Here is a 14225-nt window from a genome sequence, read left to right as displayed (position 1 = left end):
CTAATGAACTGTGTGACTATATGATTCTGAGCAACTCTTTCAAGCTTTTCTCATTTCTCCATATGTGGAAATGCTGTAATATAACTACTGGACTTTAAAGGCTCTTTTCAGTTCTAAAATTTCACACTTTTGTAAAATAATTAAGCATTGATTTGTTTTTCCAACAATCCAAATTTTAATAGAGGAAACCTAAAGAATTGAAATGCACTAACTGAAACAGCAACAAACTAACAACCTGACCATATTAATTCCAGAAGTTTTCATATTAGTAATTTTGAGATTTGGGCTATTTTAATACAAATAAAGAAGAGAGATCCAGGCTTTACATTTTGTGATATGTTAATATTATTTGAAATATTTTTATATGACTTTTTATATTTTTCTATACCAAAGATAGGCCCCAGATGAACCTAAACATTTGGAAAGAGTATTGCACTGTCTCACTAAAAAAAAGGGACAGAGAGAGTGCTTTTCACAGACTTGTTATGGAAGTGAAATTTCATGATAAATCTACTCTTCATCCTGATTTAAGAAAGAAAAATCACTAATTATTTTCAAGCACTTACTAGGAGGTTCACTGCAAAGGGATTTGTAGGAATACTAAGGGTATTAAAAAACATCCTTGCCTTGAAAGTGCTGGAGATATATTTGTAGAGAGAAAACATATGCTAATGAAAAACAGCAAACAGTAAATCACATGAAAAGTAATAATAAGCACTCTGGATTCCATTTTCCCAGGTCAGAGGCTTTCTGCAGACAAAAATATTCCTCACAAGTTTGAAAAATCCCCAGAAGAAGAATTCTCTGTCCTCTCTTCGCCTACATCACCTCCTACGACAAGGCCAAAAATGAATTGCATCTCTCCACAACCTCAATGGTCCTTGCCAGAGACAGATGGGAGTAACAGAAGACTTACCTTGGAGTGGACAGACATTGTGACAGAGCCCTGAGATTACTTGCTGCCCTCCCAGCTCCAGCACCTGCCTTAATTACAGCGAGAGGCATGGTATAAACTGGGATTCAGATAGCCTGCTGGGTATGTGTGTGTTTAGTTGCTCACTTCAGTTAAGTTCAGTTGCTCAGTTGTGTCCGACTCTTTGTAACCCCATGGACTGCAGCACACCAGGCTTCCCAGTCGATCACCAACCCCCAGAGCCTACTCAAACTCGTGTCCATTGAGTCAGTGACGCAATCCAACCATCTCATTCTCTGTAGTCCCTTTCTTCTCCTACCTTCAATCTTTCCTAACATCAGGGTCTTTTCAAATGAGTCAGTTCTTCGCATCAGGTGGCCAAAGTATTGGAGTTTCAACTTCAACATCAGTCCTTCCAATGAACACTCAGGATTGACCTCCTTTAGGAGGGATTGGTTGGATCTCCTTGCTGTCCAAGGGACTCTCAAGAGTCTTCTCCAACACCAAAGTTCAAAAACATCAATTTTGGGGAGCTCAGCTTTCTTTATAGTTCAACTCTCACATCCATACATGGCTACTGGAAAAACCATAGCTTTGACTAGACGGACCTTTGTTGGCAAAATAATGTCTCTGCTTTTGAATATGCTATCTAGATTGGTCATAACTTTTCTTCCAAGGAGTAAGTGTCTTTTAATTTCATGGCTGCAATCACCATCTGCAGTGATTTTGGAGCCCAAGAAAATAAAGTCTGTTCCTGTTTCCATTGTTTCCCCATCTATTTGCCATAAAGTGATGGGGCTAGATGCCATGGTCTTAGTTTTCTGAATATTGAGTCTTAAGCCAACTTTTTCACTCTCCTCTTTCACCTTCATCAAGAGGCTCTTTAGTTCTTTGCTTTCTGCCATAAAGTGTGGTGTTATTTGCATATCTGAGGTTATTGATATTTCTCCCAGCAGTCTTGATCCCAGCTTTTGCTTCATCCAGTCCAGCATTTCTCATGATGTACTCTGCAAATAAGTTAAATAAGAAGGGTTACAATATGCTGTCTGCAAACTCCCATCTCCTAAGGATTCAAATTGAAATAAAGAAAGAGGAAAAGCTCAGCTTCTTAAAGAAAATGTCCAGACTGCTATCAGTCTAGGAAAAAGAAAAAATTGAGAATGTGCAAGTGAAAAATTTCTTTCCTTTCATTCTTTCTTTCTTTCTCCCTTCCTCCTTTCCCTTTTTCCTTTCTTCCTTCCTCCCTCCCTCCCTCCTTCTCTTCCTCCCTACTTATTACTTTTCTCGTGTTCATTAAAACAAAAATCTCTCAATAATCCATAAGTAGAGAGGAAAAAAAGACAGCTTTTTTTTTTTTAGGTATTTCATCATTTCAGACACACCAGCAGCTCTTAGGCCCCAAGCACCTCCCTCAGATTCCAATGAAGCAGCCAGAAAACAAAGGTAAAGAAAATTGAATCCTTTGAAGGTCAGGGAGGTGTTAAAACATCAGCAGTTTTTTAAATGCATTCCAGAAAACCTGGAGCCTCTTTCCTCACAGAAGGCCAAAAAAAAAAAAAAAAAAACTGTTTGAATTCCAATGGAAAAGAAACTCTTATTTCAAAAATAAACTTTGAAGTTGTTTGAAGATGAAAGACCAGACTTGCCTCTGAGCCAGTGCAGAAGCAGTGGGGAGGGACTACCATATTTTGAAATATGCTTCAGAGAAACTTATTAGAATTTAAAAGAACTGTGCAAACAGGTCTCCTATGGCTCTGTCCTACTGAAAGTATGTGACAGGATTTTAAGAGCATAACCGAGGCTAAGGTAGATGCTGACTACTATTGAAGTCTTGTTATTTGATTATACAAAATGGTTTCTCATTAAACTAAGATGAAAAGCAATTATTTCAGAAACTTATCTGTGAACACACTGAACTCATTCTCTAAATCTGATTTAATCTGAGAGAGAAAAAGAAGGGAGAGGACCAATGAGAGCTACAGGCAGAGAGTGAAGGCATGTGTGGATTCAATCTTAGAAGTAAGAGGTTTCAACCAAGGAGGTGCTTAGAATATTGTTTAGCAAACCATTTTCATCACTGCTTTTTCTCTTCTTTTGCATTGAAAAAAAACATAAAAACATCAAGAGGGAGGGGATATATGTATACCTATGGCTGATTTTCTTCTCCATTGGACCACATTCTGTCAGAACTCTCCACCATGACCCACCCGTCTTGGCATGGCTTCATTTCATTAAGTTAGACAATTGTACAGGAGACAGGGATTAAGACCATCCCCATGGAAAAGAAATGCAAAAAAGCAAAATGGCTGTCTGGGGAGGCCTTACAAATAGCTGTGAAAAGAAGAGAAGTGAAAAGCAAAGGAGAAAAGGAAAGATATAAACATCTGAATGCAGAGTTCCAAAGAATAGCAAGAAGAAATAAGAAAGACTTCCTCAGCGATCAATGCAAAGAAATAGAGGAAAACAACAGAATGGGAAAGACTAGAGATCTCTTCAAGAAAGTTAGAGATACCAAGGGAACATTTCATGCAAATATGGGCTCGATAAAGGACAGAAATGGTATGGACCTAACAGAAGCAGAAGATATTAAGAAGAGATGGCAAGAATACACAGAACTGTACAAAAAAGATCTCTCTGACCCAGATAATCACGATGGTGTGATCACTCACGTAGAGCCAGACATCTTGGAATGTGAAGTCAAGTGGGTCTTAGAAAGCATCACTACAAACAAAGCTAGTGGAGGTGATGGAATTCCAGTTGAGCTATTTCAAATCCTGGAAGATGATGCTGTGAAAGTGCTGCACTCAATATGCCAGCAAATCTGGAAAACTCAGCAGTGGCCACAGGACTGGAAAAGATCAGTTTTCATTCCAATCCCCAAAAAAAGCAAACCCAAAGAATGCTCAAACTACCACACAATTGCACTCATCTCACATGCTAGTAAAGTAATGCTCAAATTTCTCCAAGCCAGGCTTCAGCAATACATGAACCGTGAACTTCCTGATGTTCAAGCTGGTTTTAAAAAGGCAGAGGAACCAGAGATCAAATTGCCAACATTCACTGGATCATGGAAAAAGCAAGAGAGTTCTAGAGAAACATCTATTTCTGCTTTATTGACTATGCCAAAGCCTTTGACTGTGTGGATCACAATAAACTGTGGAAAATTCTGAAAGAGATGGGAATACCAGACCACCTGACCTGCCTCTTGAGAAATTTGTATGCAGGTCAGGAAGAACAGTTAGAACTGGACATGGAACAATAGACTGGTTCCAAATAGGAAAAGGAGTACATCAAGGCTGTATATTGCCACCCTGCTTATTTAACTTATATGCAGAATACATCATGAGAAATGCTGGGCTGGAAGAAACACAAGCTGGAATCAAGATTGCTGGGAGAAATATCAATAACCTTAGCTATGCAGATGACACCACCCTTATGGCAGAAAGTGAAGAGGAACTAAAAAGCCTCTTGATGAAAGTGAAAGTGGAGAGTGAAAAAGTTGGCTTAAAGCTCAACATTCAGAAAACGAAGATCATGGCATCTGGTCCCATCAGTTCATGGGAAATAGAAGGGGAAACAGTGGAAACAGTGTCAGACTTTATTTTTTGGGGCTCCAATATCACTGCAGATGGTGATTGCAGCCATGAAATTAAAAGACACTTGGTCCTTGGAAGGAAAGTTATGACCAATCTAGATAGCATATTCAAAAGCAGAGACATTACTTTGCCAACAAAGGTCCATCTAATCAAGGCTATGGTTTTTCCAGTGGTCATGTATGGATTTGAGAGTTGGACTGTGAAGAAAGCTGAGCACTGAAGAATTGATGCTTTTGAACTGTGCTGTTGGAGAAGACTCTTGAAAGTCCCTTGGACTGCAAGAAGATCCAACCTATCCTTTCCAAAGGACATCAGTCCTGGGTGTTCTTTGGAAGGAATGATGCAAAAGCCGAAACTCCAATACTTTGGCCACCTCTTGTGAAGAGTTGATTCATTGGAAAAGACTCTGATTCTGGGAGGGATTGGGGGCAGGAGGATAAGGGGACAACAGACGATGAGATGGCTGGATGGCATCACCGACTCGATGGACGTGAGTTTGAGTGAACTCCCAGAGATTGTGATGGACAGCAAGACCTGGTGTGCTGCAATTCATGGGATCACAAAGAGTCGGACATGACTGAGAGACTGAACTGAACTGAACTGATGGCTGATTCTTGTTGATATATGGCAGAAACCAACACAATATTGTAAAGCAATTATCCTCCGATTAAAAATAAATTAAAAAAAAAAAAAACAGAAACAACCTTATCATGAATAGGGGGAATTTAATGATATTTAAGTATATTTGTAAAATATACCTGAATATTTTTTGCCAAATGGCAAATCTCAATTTGTTAAGTTTAGAAAACAACATCTTAACACTGTGAAAAGATCAACTACACCCTGTTAACAGTAAAGAAAAAAAATTATCTTTATAATTGCTAATATAACTCATATCTGTATGAAGTTGAATGGGATAGTTTTGAGCATTTTTCACCGTAAATATACTTAATTAATATTCATTAAATATCCTGACAATATATTAATTGGTAAATGTTGTCACTTTAAGTGAGAACAGATTTCTTTTTTAAGTGCAAACAACCCTCCCATCTCCCCAAAAGTGCAGTTCCCTTAGATGGTGGTCCTATGTACATTGCCCTCACCTAGATGATTCAATATTTTCTTTGTGTGCACATACATGATTGTGGTTCATGTATGAGTGAGCATTACATGTTCAGATTGTTTTCTAAATTATTGTCAAAATGTACATACATACAACCTAAAAATATACTAGCTAGATAAACTTTTGATAGTGTAAAAGTTCAAACTTCTTAGAACGATATACAAAGATTTCAAACTGTGGACTCTATAAAACTTTTCAATTTAATCTTCTAGAATCCTTCAACTGGCTCTTTATTTTTTACTAAAACCAAACTAAAACCCTTCTGTGAACAGGTGATGTTTTTGGAATACTGCGTATGTTGCCTACCTACTTCTCCACCTACAGCCCCTGCCTTTCTTCACATGCTCTTCTAACTCCATCCAAATGTGTGCTTCATAAAAACATTTTTCATTATCACCCAAACCAGAGAAGAGTTGAGAGCTCCATGCTTTGTGATAATCTAGTTCTCTGTACTGAGCTACTTTGAATCTCTTGTCACACTGCCTTGTATTTGCCTGCTTACTTGACAGTCTCTGTCATTAGACAGTTGATTCTTTGAAAATAGAGGCTATTTTCATTTATGCTTACGTGGCATTTAGTACAATGTATGGCCTCTAGTGTGTGTGTGTGTGTGTACTCAGTTACTTAGTCATGTCTGACTCTTTGCGACCCCATGGACCGTAGCCCCCCATGCTCCAATATCCATGTGATTATCTGGGCAAGAATACTAGAATGGGTTGCCACTTCTTCCTCTAGGCAATCATCCTGACCCATGGATTGAACCTGTGTCTCCTGTGTCTCCTGCATTGGCAGGCAGATTTTTACCACTGAGTCACCTGGGAAGCCCTAATAGGTACTCATTAAATGGTCATGAAGTGAATGGATGCTATTGATCCTGCAAAAATAAATCTAAGAAGGCATGAGTTTTCCCAATAGAGAGTTTGGATTTAAACTGTTTAATGATTATGCCTTCCCTGTATTAGCAGATAATAGATGTCTCAGCTGAGTAAGACTCAGAGCAAAATTGCTATGGGCTACTTGTGGAGAAAATCTATGGTTCCTGAAGTGCTTTATATAGGATACTTTAAGGAAAAAGAAATAACGCAGAAAATGAACTTTTCTGTCCTTCAGAGCACCTATTTTTGGGCAAAAATGTAAAATGCAAAATAGGCAGATGTAATGACAATAAGTAAGACGTAGGGACCAAAAAAAGACAGAAATTTGTATGCAAGTATTTGAATAACATGAAGAACTTTTGAGAGGCTTGCAGTGCAAAAAACAAACAAACAAACAAAACAAACAAACAAACAAAACTACTATCACTCAACAGTTCTTTCATTGACATGAAAAACACAATCTCTGTATGTTATGCTGCCAATATGGTGGTGCTCAAGTGGGAACACACAGGTTGTCAACACTGTTGGTTATTCATGTCTGCAAACCATCCAAAGATAGAACATGTGCACAGCAGGAAAAGAACTGAGTTTGGGGATTCTAGAAAACTATCTTTGCTCACTCACTGAACAAAATTGGTGTGTAAAAACACACATGTTACATAAGTAAAGTTAGGAAAGCAACTCAGAGCAGATTTACAGAAGTAAGACAAGGGTCCTTTGGAGAAAGAATATTTCAAAGCAATCTGCTTAGTGAATTTTACAGCCTGGGGACCTGCCATCTGCAGACAGCCAAATAAGTGTAGGAAACTAATGAGGAGAACATACAAATTAACAGCACATGTTAGAAATCTGTAGTATTTCTTGTGCTCAGTTGCTAAGTTGTGTCCAACTCTCTGTACCCCCATGGACTATAGCCCGCCAGGCTCCTCTGGCCAAGGGATTCTCTAGGCAAGAATACTGGAGTGGGTTGCCATTTCTCCAGGGGATCTTCCTGACCCAGGGATTGAACCCAGGTCTCCTGCACTGCAGGCAGATTCTTTACCGACTGAGCTAAGAGGGAAGCCCCAGTATTTCTTGAGAGGTAAAAATATTATCAAAAGGAAAACAGAGGAGAAAATAGATGAAAAGTCTTCTAGCAGTCTTGACAGTGTTATATTTGCACTTATTATATAGGGATATAAATACTTCCTTTAGCGAAGTTGATTTTTTTTCTTTTTAAAAAATCATTTATTTTTAATTGGGTGATAATTGCTTTACAATGCTGTGTTGGCCTCTGCCATACCTCAACATGAATCAATCATAGGTATACACGTTTCCTTCCTCTTCAGCCTCTCTCCCACTTCCCACCCCATCCCACCCCTTTAGGTTGTCACAGAGCATTAGGGCTGAGCTCCCTGTGCTATAGAGCAACTTCCCATTAGCTATCTGTGATACAGTTAGTAATGCTTACATTTCAATGCTACTCTCTCAGTTCTTTCAGATTTCTTTTTCTGCTACAGTAAAGATGATATAATAGAGAAAAGCCTTTTGAATTAGGTAAACCTGGGGCTCAGTCTCTGGTCCTACCCACTACAAGTTGGGCATGTTTCTTCAAGCCACTGATTTCTCATTTGAAAAATGAGCATAATGACCCTAACTTTCATGACTGTTGTAAAAATTAGAGATAAAATCTGCAGCATTTAAAACACAGTAAATAAAACTTGGTAGGCACTCAATAAATAGCTGTATTTAACCATCTTCATGTTTATAAGGGTTTAAGAATGTTTTGTTTACACTGCACCAAAGAGTTGGAATCCTAGATTAAAGCATCCATTTTTTTTTTCTTTCTTTCTAAATTAGAAACTGCAGAATGTAATCTCCCAGGCTTGCTTTAACAGTCCATTCTCCTTATCAGACTCTAGCCTAGAGAATGTTCTTTTCCAGATTTGCTCATCTTCACGCCTTCTACTTTTGAACTGATCAGGGACCTTGTGTCTTGACTGTCAATCACATTCTTATTCCTTTTTCTCTTTTTCCTCCTGCTGCTGCTGCTAAGTCACTTCAGTCGTGTCCAATTCTGTGCGACCCCATAGACCACAGCCCTGGCCAACATCTAAATCCTTTTTCCTGACTGTGTTACATTGGTGATCTTTATTCAAATACCTTACACATTATCATTACTTTCACCACTTTTTGGAATAAAGAGCCATCAGAAAACAGTAAATCCAAGCAAGCAAGAGTGATTCTAATTCTTTATTGTGTTAGGGACCCCTAATGTGTTGAAGGGGATTCTGAGATTCTCGGTGCTTCTCATCTATTTGTACACATGAAATATGATCCAAGATGGCTGTATTTCCTATGAGGCCTTTCCCATCTCATGTGTTCAACTAGGCAATGTTCACATTAAAAGTGGCACATCATTAAACAGGATCCGATGGCAAGGAGTCATAGCTTCTAAAGCGCCTTTTTGCCTGTTTAGAAGCTCTCCTTTCCTCTTAGAGTTCTAAGCACTTGTGAAACATGGTTCAATCTCAAGTTTTCTTTGGGAATTTTTCACCACAGAAACAGTTTTTAGTCTTTAGTTTTCTACAGTTCTTGTCTATCCCTCTTGTATGGTACTTACTCTATGTGACAAAGCATCTCTCAATTTTAATTTTATAGTTTAACTGAATGTTTAATTTTGCTCTTATATGTTGCTTACTTCTCTTGAGCTATGGCTTCTTTGTGTTCCCAGTGACCAACTAGTCCAACACCACTGCTTTTTATGTCATGATAATGACTGGTTGGTGGGTTATTCTACAAAATTTAATCTTTTCCCTAGAAGTTATGGGAATCTATCTTGTAGTATTCACAAATATATGACTAAATTTTGTGCGTATTTAATTTATTGTTTAGAATTTCTTAGAATAAATTAACAAAGAATTTAGAAACTACTATATAAGCATATATATAAAGAATCTATATATACGTTGCTGACACTTTGTTATAGAGCAGCAATTGACATGACATTGTAAATCAAGTATACATCAATAAAAAATTAAAATGATAACAAAAAATTGAAGCATATAAAAACATATGTAGTACAATAAAGTAATGCAAAATATCCATAGGTGACCATTCTTAATATTTACATGTATATAAATTATAAAAATGTATTTCATAATGTGTATATATTTTAATGAAATGGTAATTGCTTCTCATAGTATTTGTAACTAGTATTGCAGTTGTCATCTTAAAATTACAGTAATTATACAGTATTAGCACTTCCTTAACTTACTAGTTTTTTAGAAACACAATTTTTAGTGATTACTGGTTTTATTGTGTAAATACTCCATTCAGTTCAGTTCAGATCAGTCTCTCAGTCATGTTCGACTCTTTGCGACCCCATGAATTGCAGCCCGCCAGGCCTCCCTGTCCATCACCAACTCCCAGAGTTCACTCAGACTCAACATCTGTCGAGTCAGTGATACCATTCAGCCATCTCATCCTCTGTCGTCCCCTTCTCCTCCTACCCCCAATCCCTCCCAGCATCAGAGTCTTTTCCAATGAGTCAACTCTTCGCATGAGGTGGACAAAGTATTGGAGTTTCAGCTTTAGCATCATTCCTTCTAAAGAAATCCCAGGGCTGATCTCCTTCAGAATGGACTGATTGGATCTCCTTGCAGTCCAAGGGACTCTCAAGAGTCTTCTCCAACACCACAGTTCAAAAGCATCAATTCTTTGGTGCTTAGCCTTCTTTACAGTCCAACTCTCACATCCATACATGACCACTGGAAAAACCATAGCCTTGACTAGACAGACCTTTGTTGGCAAAGTAATATCTCTGCTTTTGAATATGCTATCTAGGTTGGTCATAACTTTCTTTCCAAGGAGTAAGCGTCTTTTAATTTCATGGCTGCAATCACCATCTGTAGTGATTTTGGAGCCCCAAAAAATAAAGTCTGACACTGTTTCCACTGTTTCCCCATCTATTTCCCATGAAGTGATGGGATCAGATGCCATGATCTTCGTTTTCTGAATGTTGAGCTTTAAGCCAACTTTTTTACTCTCCACTTTCACTTTCATCAAGAGGCTTTTTAGTTCCTCTTCACTTTCTGCCATAAGGGTGGTGTCATCTGCATAGCTGATGTTATTGATATACTCCATAATGAACTAAATTCTTCTATTCAGTGCTGGGGAAACCACATCACTAGGGAAGGACCTTTCTCCTGATCAGTCATCACTGGAGGAAGAACATTGGTATGAATGTTTTCAGCCTTGTCTCCTAAACTTTAATTACTGGGTCCTGTTTTCAATAGGTGGAGTCTCGGTATTAAAGATTATTGTTCTGGAAAGAATTGCTTTATTTCCATTTGACTCTCCAGGGTCCATGGGCACATTCCCTTTCTTTGAGCTTCCTTACTCTAAGCTCTTTGCTGTTAAAACTTGAGGGAAAATCTTTCTGTGGGGATGGGAAGTTTGGCTATATATATAGTTTTGCGTCTACAACTCTGGAGTAACTCAGGGGTTATTCCCAGTCAATCTCAAGATCAAGATTTATTAGAAGATAAATTATCCCATCTAGTCATTCTCTGAGAGCTCTAATTTTGGAGTAATGCTTAGTTGTCATTTTTTGAAACATTATTAGAGGTAATTTTTTGATCTCTGTTAATGAGTAATTGTTCTGTTAATTAGAAACCAAAAAGAGGAGGGACATTTCCTTCTAGCATATTAGTGTAAAGAGATATTGAAAGGGAGGTTTGGAACCTAACGTTATGGTTCAAATTACCTTTTGGTGATATTACTTATAAACAACAAAGTAAACAGATTTGAAAGTATAGTTCAGTGTTTCAGTGTGAATAACACTCACCATAATCAATTAGCCTAGAAATATGCCTTGTTGGCATGTCATATGAACATCCTGTCCATGAGTGGCAGTCACATTTCTTTTCTTGGTATTCATACAAATGGAATCAGATAGCATATACCATTTTATCTTTAAATCAACATATTACTGAGATGCATCCATGTTGTTTATTCCCTTCTTCCTCTGAATATGCATCTACTGCATCTATTGAAAATGCATCTATTCTTTTGTTGATGTGCCTTTCTGTCCTTTCCAGTACATGCTGGCGCATGTCTCCTAACAGACACATTTTTTAAAAAAAGTTCTTGGGTAAACACCTAAGACTACAATTGTGAAATCATAAGGTAGTTATAGTTTTTACATCCTTAGAAACTGTTAAATAGTTTTCAAAAATGTACCATTTACATTGCTGCCAAGCAATGATTGAGAGTTCTGGTTCCTCCAAATCATGAATATTTGTTAGTAGTTTTTATTTTTGTCATTCTAGTGTGTGTGAAGTGGTATTTTGTTGATTTCATTGCAGCATTAATAAGCATCTCCATAAATATGAATAAGGTATAGTGGAAAGAATTGAAGGAAATTTATATCATATTATAAATCAAAGATATTAAGAAGGTAAAACCTGGAGAAGTTAATAACTAATTGTTATTAACTGTTCTCTCTCAAGACAGACGAGAGATGATGGAATATTAATGTGAAATTCTTTTAGTGGAGAAGTGATTAGAAGGAAAATAACATAGATTAGCCATTCTTTGAAAAGATAGCCTTTAAAATCAGAAATATGAGCCATTCTTTAAGAACAAGTCAATGTTATTAAAGAGAAACTTGGAGCACACATGTGGAAACAAACATTTTGTATGTGTAGAGGACCTAGTTTTAAGTACAGTCTTGATAGTATAGAAATGATGACCTGAAATGAAATTTTATTTTATATGAACTATTTTAAAATCTCAGTAAACATGTCTGAATTTTGAGATGTCTGCAATTTAGTTTCTCTCGGCTTCCTGCTCAGTTGTTAGCATTAAGCCCATACCAGGCACAAGCACTTCTGACAGTTTCCAGTGCAAAAATTTAATGTGAAGCTTTGTTTCTTTCATAATATGGTATCCAGATTGCATTCAATTAGGAAGTGATTATGTAGTGAAAACATTGACACAAGGAGATTTATTTTGTAATTTTTCTTCCAAATAGATTTGAAGACATGTGTAAAGATTACAGATGAAAAGTGCAAATTTTTGTATATCTCAGATTATCCTGTGGTAGTGGTAATGGTGGTGGTGGTGGTGTGCATATGTGCATGTTTGTGTGTGTGTGTGTGTGATAGTCTTGAAATGACTATTACAGAGCCTTGGCAACAAAAGAAACCATCATCAAAGCAGGTGTATCGATCAAATAAACCAGCATTTATGGTTGCTTAGCAGGATGTGAAAGGGCAAAGATACTGCAGTTCTTTGTTTTGAAAGGATACATATGAATAAGGTGATACTGAGTGGAACTGGAAGAGTCATGGAGTATTTAATTTTTTTTGTATTGGGAGTGTATGATTTTTTTTTTGGATGAAAGAGATCATCAATTTTAGATAAATATAGAAACGGTACGTTAAAAATTTTTGAGAAGCCGTTATCTAGGTATGAAGAGGCTGGAGGAGAAAAGATTTAAGGGCATATATAGAAGGAACTTGGGAAAGTATTTTGATGGTTAGTGGGTAGGCTATTTTGTCTATGTTTTCCTTATATATAAATTAGCACAATATAACTACTATTTAATTGCTATGGTTATTAGCAATATGATTTCCCAGTAAAGCAGTTAGAAATGAGTTATAAAATAAGAACTCAATGTTTTATTAAATATATATGTATATATTTTATGTCCATATATTATGAAATACGTATGTAATATGTAAAAATATTATCAAGAGTTTTATATACAAAATTGTTAGAAACCTAGTTGTTGTTGTTCAGTTGCTCAGTGGTGTGCAACCTTTGCGAACCCATGAACTGCAGTACACCAGATTTCCCTGTCCTTCATCATCTCCTGGAGCTTGCTCAAACTCATGTCCATCGAGTCGGTGATGCCATCGAACCATCTCATCCTCTTTCATCCCCTCTCCTTCTTCCTTCAGTCTTTCCCAGCATCAGGGTCTTTTCCAATGCATTGGCTTTTTGCAACAGGTGGCCAAAACATTGGAGCTTCAGCCTTAGCATCAGTCCCTCCAGTGAATATTCAGGACTGATTCCCATTAAGATTGACTGGTTTGATCTTGCAGTCCAAGGGACTCTCAAGAGTCTTCTCCAACACCACAGACCCTAGTACCAATATAATTTTTTCCATTCCCCTGAATTGTCTGAGACCAAAACAAATAGGTAATCTTTGTCTCAAGCAGGTATTTGTAAAAATAAATAGCTAATTGCTATTAAAAAGATAATTTTGCTTCTTTTATTCTGATTTAGTTATATTTTCTCATCATCAGTCATTTTTGTCTGAAATACTGATGGATATTGATTTTCTTATGGAATAAACACATATGTATATATTGCTAATTTGCATTAAAGGCACCAGTTCTACTCAACTGGTGGCATATCATCCTATTTTGTTGTTTTTGAATCAGGAGTCCTTGGGAAGGACATGTAGGATGCCCTCTAAGAAATATTCTTTGAAGATTTTGTGGCTTTGTAGAGGCTGATCATAAACTTAAAAAATAAAATACAAATAGTAGTTTGAAGAAAGAAAGAGATTGTCTGCAATAAAATGAATCCAAAGACACAGTAGCACTGCCTTTTGGATAGCTTAGATAACTTAATTCTTAGATATTTGAAACTCCTGCTTATATAAACGCTTGTCATGTAAAATATGTACTAACATTTCAGAACACTCTGGATAGAATTAAACAATA

Source organism: Bos javanicus, chromosome 2, assembly GCF_032452875.1.
Source record: "Bos javanicus breed banteng chromosome 2, ARS-OSU_banteng_1.0, whole genome shotgun sequence".
Lineage (NCBI taxonomy): Eukaryota > Metazoa > Chordata > Mammalia > Artiodactyla > Bovidae > Bos > Bos javanicus.
Note: the sequence above shows the minus strand (reverse complement) of the source record.